Source organism: Acinonyx jubatus, chromosome A1 (assembly GCF_027475565.1).
Source record: "Acinonyx jubatus isolate Ajub_Pintada_27869175 chromosome A1, VMU_Ajub_asm_v1.0, whole genome shotgun sequence".
In the NCBI taxonomy this organism is placed as follows: Eukaryota; Metazoa; Chordata; class Mammalia; order Carnivora; family Felidae; genus Acinonyx; species Acinonyx jubatus.
In genome coordinates, this window is record NC_069380.1 from 161,595,718 (window position 1) to 161,603,657 (window position 7,940).

Genomic DNA, 7,940 nt, shown 5'->3' on the forward strand with positions numbered 1-7,940 from the left:
TCTCCTAAGTCCATTCTAAACCCCAGGAAATACATTTGAGGTGTTGTACCAACATTGGATTAAACAGCAAAATGTGCTGAACAGCTTATCTCAGGTTTCCTTTGAGCAGGAAATGGAGGCAGAGGAGAAACAGTAAAGGGACAGAGAACATGTGACAGTGTGCTTGCTTGCATATACATGGAACAAAAGGGCAATAGACAGCAATTAAAAGAGAAAAGCTAAATGTATCGCTCTTCAATAAAGATCTAATTACAATTCTTAAGACAAGAGAAAAGCCTCTTTTGAACAGTATTATTACCCAGAGTTTCCTCCCGGTTTTGCTGACTCTAATGTGCATGTCCACTATTACCTAGTTTCATGCTAAATTTTTTTCATGCTAAGATTTTGCTTTTACTTGGTTTGTGTGCATACTTTAATGGAAAGTCCACAGTATTTCCTTGTGTGCTTATCAAAGTTTGCTTTACATATAGTATTCATTAATATGACCTCATTTTATCCTTGGTTTATCTGGGCAGAGTAGACTGCCTATATTATTCTTAGTAATGTTGGGATTCTTAGTAAACTCTGTGAGTTTAGACCCTCTCTAATTCTCTTGAGCTGTACCCAGAGCTGTCATCAACAGCAGCATTCTTGCCCATGGGGACAATTTTTATCCTTCTGAAGGGGTCACTTGATATAAGGAATTCAAGTAGAAATAGCTCTCCCTTTGCACAGAATCATTCATAGGTACCAAACTATTGCCGTGTAAGGTTTTCTTTATATGGGTCAGTTTTTGTTGAAGGGTCTACTCTGTATTTTCAGAGAATGGAAAACTTTATAAAATCTATTATTTTATAACATATATAAATTATATCTCAAATATGTCACTTAGGTTTTCTATAACCTTTTCCTTTGGCCCATGTGCTTAGTCATGACTTGAAAGAGGTAAAGGAAACTTTCCATATAAGGATTTTCTCCTTTTATTACCTGTGTTTTTTTTTTTATTTCTTTCTATATTTTTATGTCTTCTGTTGCATATGAATTCATGACTGCTAGATTTACAATGTGGGTTTTACATTTATCATTATAACAATATCTTTTGTTGTTATTTCATTGGATGCCTTTGCCTTATAGTTTAAAATGTCAGATATTAAGATTATGACGTTTTATTTTAAAGTACATTTGCTTGATACACCTTTATCTATCCCTGAATTTGTTTATGTTTGTGTCACTGTGTTTAGGTATTTTAAAATAGTGTGGTTTGCTTTGTGATTCACTTTTAGGATTCCTCCTATTTCATATATTAGTGTAGTGTTTTTATATGTAATATATTTCTGCTTTTAGATTAATGCTTTCTGTTTTTATTGCTTTTTTAGGTTTTTTTTTTTTTTTTTATCTTTTTTGTAGAACAGTTTTCACTGCAAGTAAGAAAAACTCCAGTTGAAACTTAAAATCATAAGGAAATTTATTACCCATTTTGGGAAGTCCACAGACGGTGTGCATTCTGGCCACAGTGCTTTCAGTCATACTGTCATCAAAGACCCGGGTTCTCTACCTCACTCCTGTAGCATAGTACAAGTACTTCATCCCAAAGTTGCTTTCCCACAATGTTCACACATCATGTTCACACGATGGCTGCCAATGGCAGTCAGGGTTTTATGTTCTCTTGTTCATGTCCAACACAACAAAAATTGAGGAAAATTCTCCCTCAGCCATGGAATAGTCTTTCATTTCAGTATGATTAGGCCTTCTTATTTGGTCATCTATCGCTCCTGGATGAATAACATTCTCTAGGAGAAATCCATGGGCTTATTGGCTCTGGAGGTGGTGGTGATGGAGTCAAGTTCCGCCAAATGCCTCAGCCCTGTTGACAGTTTGGACCGTTTAATGCTTTTCTGGGAGCTGTTCTCTGCATAGTAGGATGTTTAGCAATAATCCTATGCTAAGCTGCTAGTTGAGGTAGTCAATTAAGGCAATGAGCCAAAATGAAAATAATAATCAAATTTTTATTTACTTACTGTGACAATATAAGCAGGAGGCCAAAAAGGAATGTAGCACTGGCTCCTCAATGTTCTTTCCTAGCCCCCCGCTGAATGGCACTGGCCAAGGGTCAATCAAGCAGTGCAGGTGGAGGAAATTGTCTCAGTGTTTTGAAGACAATTTTTGGTGGAAATTTTGATTATTGCTGAGGAGCACTGCCATTTTATGAACCCAGGGAACTGGGGACAGGGAGAGAAGGAAAGGCTAGAAGTGGAAAAACAGAGTGGAGAAGAATACCTTGGTCAAGACCTGTCCCCGGGAAGAAGGTCTCGGTGGAGACACCTGAAGGAGTCCCGTAAGAATGAGGCCTCTGAATGGAGGTGTCAGGGCTAGGAGTGCAGATATGAATATAAGCATGCTGGCCCTTGGTGTCTTTGACTATATAGCTCCCTTAGAAGACTCTGTATGGAGGACAGCTTTTCCTCATAAAGACTTCCAGGCAAAACTTTTTTAAATTGCCCATGATAAAGAAGGCCTGATAGATCACACATAGGATTTTGGCCTGAAATTGGTCTCCTCGTCCTGGTCTCTAACCTAAATGCCAGTAACACCCCCTGAAAGAGAGTCTAAATTGTCTCCAGACATTGCCAAATGTCCCCTACAGAGGCAGAATCACTCCCAATTAAGAATCCTTGCTTTTAAGCATAAGATTATGTGAAAAAAGGATAGATACATGACCAAAATTAGGGTTCTTTTAGGAAAGGGGTGGAGGAATGAATAAGGGGTAAGTGATCAACAATATGAACACTACACTTTCATTGTACTATCCGTGTTTGCTGTACTTCCCTTTGTTCCACTTGTTCTCTTCTTAACTGTAATTTTGATTTATATATTTCATTTTCTAGATGCTCTTGATATCCTGTTAGGAGCAATGTCCAATTAGTGTACTTTTTTCTGCCTTTCCTCTAGAGCAGTTTAAGTTGACAGTATTATTTCCTTGGTTCTTCTTGTGTTTAGCTTTATACCTGTAAATGTTTTATGCCTTTATTACATGCTTATCAGTTTAAATGCTATATTTTGCACCCCTCATTAACAGGTTGAAATTATTTCCACCTTATCCCCTCTTGGCCTTCTCTCAGTTTACCCACCTCTTGTATTCCCTCTGGTGTAGCATTGTTTGGAGCATGGTCTTCTTCTCTTTTCCATTTCTTTCCTAAAGTCTTTTAGCTCCTGTTGCATTTCCTTTGGTTGTGTCGCTATGTGGTTTCTGATCGCTTGTATCTCTGGATGAAGTTTTTGTTTTCTTATTTGGTCATATATTTCATATGCTCAGTGGATTCATTTTTTCCAATGAATGGTTTTACCTGCTATTGTTTCTCCCGTTCCAGTCCTGCTTTTTTTGGAGTATATTTGTATGAACACTATTATGCAGGCTCATTTTCATTTACCACTCATCTCGAAATAAGTTCCTTTCTGGATCACCTATTTGATATACTTCCATATGGTAGTTAATAGCATTTTGGGCTAACAGTTCTTCCTGGGTAATACGGAAGCGACTTATCCCAGGTCTGCAGGTCTACAAAAGTTGTTTTTTAGCCTTTTTATTCTCTGCAGCAAACAGTGACTGTCAGCCACAGAGCTGCTCCCCTTTGGGGTGACTTTCCTCCACTCTTGTCTCATCCACATACTGCTTCTTGTAAGTGACATGTCTATATTTCCTCCTTGGGCTTTGCAGCTCTGCTCCTCTGTGGTACCAGGAAGTATCCAGAAAACACCCGAATGGTGGTGCTGACTCCATTTCCATTGTTTCAGACAAGGAATTGGCTTTGCCCCTTAGAATATGCCAGCTATTTTGGAGTCTGTTGCTCTGATAACTTTGAGGTCTGGAGCTGTAAGCATCCTCTCCCGGGATCTTCCTTTTATATCTTGACTGCATCTGTTAGCTCTTTCTCAGAAGTTGTGGCGGAGGTTACAAGTGTTTTCTAGTTTTGTTGAAGACTGTTTATATTTCTTTTATTTTAAGATAATTTATATTTGTTTTATATTTGGGGATGATCATTTTTATTGAGAAATGATTTCTCCATTTTCAAACTGGATATCACTTCTTTTTTTATTACTATCCTTTGACATCAAGGAAGAAGAAGAGGAAGAAAAGAAGTTTCTATTTTCTTACCACAGCTATGTTTTTTTAAATGAAGTTAATAATGCCCCTTATGCCTAAAGTCCAATGTTGTCAGGATCAAATGAAATGATGATTTGGTAAACTGCAAAAGGAAGAACAAATTTGAAGCATTATTTGTGTTCTTTTGTTGTAATGGAGTTGTATATAGTCCAGATGTCAACCAGCCTTCTGTTTTCAGTTGTATTTCAGCATTTTTGCAGTCAAGGATGTTCTAGACAGCTCCCAATACTCTTCTATGGTTGCTTTTGTTGCCACAGGAACAGCTTGCCTAGTAACAATCTGACAAACCAAAAAAATAAAAAAAATCAAGGTTATTTCGGCATCTTTTCCATTTATAAAATCTTTCAAATAAGACAATACAGTCCTTCTTAAAGCAAGGTTTAAAAAAAAAAAAACAGTATTTAACAAAACAAAATGAGGCCTTCCCTCCCACCCATCCATCTCATGTCATGTGTGGTGTGAATGACACAATTTATGTGACCCTGGTGAGATAACGGATGTATGATTTAGATACCCATTTTAAAGCCCTTACAAGGATGTATCTCGATGAAGAAAGTAAGCTGTTTATTTACCATTCCATGTAACGTGCTTCAAGAGTCCTTGATATATGAAGGGTGATTTTTTTAAGAGCTAAAAAAAACAGTGTGCCTTCTGAAAGTGTTTTGCTACTTTCGAAAACTAGATTTTTCTGAAACCAGTCAATTGACTAGAATGCTCATTGTGGATGATGGTGGAGGGAGGGATGGATGGATGGATGGATGAATAGATGAGTAGATGGAAAAATGAAGGGAAAAAAATGAAGGAGAAGTGAGGCAGAGAGAATAAAAGAACGTAAGCTCTACTGTACTACCAAAAAACATTGCTGATATGAAGAAGTTGGAGGCCAGATAATTAAAGACTCTCTTGCCATACATAGAAATGCTAACTTGTCCTATAGTAAAATGAGACCTGGGAGTCCCTAATGTTTTAACTCACAACAGTTTTGTATAACTGACTCTTCATTAGTCATTTAGAAACCTTTCTGAAAGTTTCTAATATGCCATATGCCATACCTACCTTGTTCTTGAACATTAATTTAGGTAGATAGCATAACTAAAGTAAGAGTTACTGGTACTGATGGCCATTACTACTCCCTCTTGCTCCCCAGATGCTCATTTAAAGAATTTACTGTTAACAGTAAGCATAAATAAAGTTTATGCTTCAATATTTATAATTTTAGAATTATCTATATGAGGATTTTACTAGCTCCCATTTGTTAACCTGAGTTCATTTAGTTCTGGATATTGGTTGATAATATAAATGCAAGCTTTTTTATATTTAAACAGAATAGAATATAGTTATGGAAATGTTTACAGCAAGAACAAGAAAAAAATTATACCCAGCATATCGATGATGTAGTACTATGATTGTGTAAAAGCAGATGGCTAATAGGAAATCTTTGAGTCTATAGAATAAGTTCTATATTTCTACTACATGTGCATTATTGCCTTGTCTGGTTGTTAAAATGGACATCTGTAAAGTTGTGGCATAAAATGATCATCTGGGTTCTCAGCTGTCTTTAGTCTATGGTGATGTGATTCTAAGAAAGTTCTTTTCCTTGTTACCTTCTGCCCTCTATATTCTGACCAATGCTGCAACCACAAAGAAGTGGATGATTTGTCTTGCTGTATGAGAAATAATAGACTGATAGCATTCTATCATAACATGGTTATAACTCATTTTGACAAAAAAAAAAATTATCCCTAAAAAACTAGAGTTACTCCATAGGAATCAGATGACCCCCATATTACAGACTTGGGCCAGGAGGCTACGACCTGAGCAGAAAAGTTGGTTGCTAAGTAAGGAGTAAGAATTTGGGAGGAATTTATCTGCTCAAAATCCTACCTACTTGCTGGATACAGTGTCTATGTAGGGAGAATCATTAAGAAAGCTCAGTGAACTCCCTGCCAAACACACAGATAACCCCTTTTAATATGCAAATACCCTTGGAAGGCTTATGTCATTAATCTGGCCATTAACCCCATAATTTATCAAATGCTTTTCTCACTGTCTTCCGAAAGGCATTCCTTCACCAAATGCGTGGTGGATGCAGATTATAAACCCATTACTATGCTAAACCCTGGTGAAAATGAAAGTCCTGTTGCCATTCTTCAAAGAATTTACTATCTATTGGAGACCAAGTGCTCTAAAGCAATCACAGAGACCATGGCAAAATGAGTGAGGAACTTATATTTCAAACACTTAAAAATTCTGGATAAAATATTTATTTTGGAAATGCATGTAGCAGCTCAAAAGCAAGAAATTAAAACCAGAAGGTATCAGAAATGAAAGGAATCAGCAATTGAATCAAGTCTGAAGTCCTTTTGTCTAAGGGATTCAAAGGGTACCTGAATCCCTGATTTTTCAGGGATAATTTACTTGATCAGCATGAACTATATTAGCTAAGGGTACTGTTGAGGAAGCCTTGAAGTTGCAAACTGTCTATATGGCTGGAGCTGGGTTCCATTCGTAAAAGCAGGAAAGGCTCTACAGTGTGCAAACCAGAACTGTAAGATCTCATACCTACCCTTGTAGGTACACAAAAAGAAGCAAATGCCAAAACATACACTGGGACACTTGCACAATCCAGGGCACACACAGGGCGCTTCCACACTAGAAATCACACTGAAAAAAAGCTCACTCAAAAAACAATTTGCAGGGGCGCCTGGATGGCTCAGTCAGTTAAGCGTCCAACTTCAGCTCAGGTCATGGTCTCACAGTTTGTGAATTCAAGCCCCATGTCATTCTCTGCGCTGACAGCTCAGAGCCTGGAGCCTGCTTCAGATTCTGTGTCTTCCTCTCAATCTGCCCCTCCCCCGCTCACACTCTGTCTCTCTCCCTCTCAAAAATAAACATTAAAAAAAAAAAAAAAAAAAACCTTGCAAATCCCATGAAAAAACACTTGGCATCCTAGGAGATTTTCTGAGGAAGTAGATGGTGGTGTGTTATTGTGGCATAAAAGGAGCAGAATAAAGTTGGGGCAGGAAGAGACATTTAAAGGGTAAGATAGGAAAAGAGCGACGACTTCATGAATGTGCTTGGGGTGGTGTAGAGTAGGAGACTTTAATTTAGGAGACTTCAAGAATTTCATAACATTGGAATATAAACTGTTGGAGACAGGGATGATTTCCATGCTGACATAATCCCAAATAAAGTGTGTATTTCAACGTGGTATTCTGTAAGTTTTAATAATTTTTCAAAATAAATGATGTCAAGCTAATATTATAACAGTAAGTAAAAAATTTTTAAGTCACTTTTATTCTATTACCCTATATGTGTTTTCATTTTTTCATGGTCTCTTACAGTTACTGTTCTTAAGTATCTTTACATAATTGTAATTATTGCACCATAAACATAAAATGTTTTTCCTAGGTTCTTTACTCCACATTACATGATATTTTCCCATGATCAGTAGTATTTATAATGGTCATAATTGTCACTTTAAAATCTGGCATTTTACTTAAAATTAAGATTATTAAAGTAATACTTACATATTAGGTCAAATGTTACTAAAATGTAACAAAAGAGCTTCACTTTCCTTACTCTTTTTCTCTGACCTCTACCCATCCCTACCCCAAGTCAAATCTCATTTTCTTTTTTTTTTTTTTTTGGCTTTTTTATTTTTTTAATGTTTATGTATTTTTGAGGGACAGACAGAGCACGAGCTGGGAGGGGCAGAGAGAGAGGGAGATACAGAATCCAAAGCAGCATCCAGGCTCTGAGCTGTCAGCACAGAGCCTGATGTGGGCTAGAGCCCGAC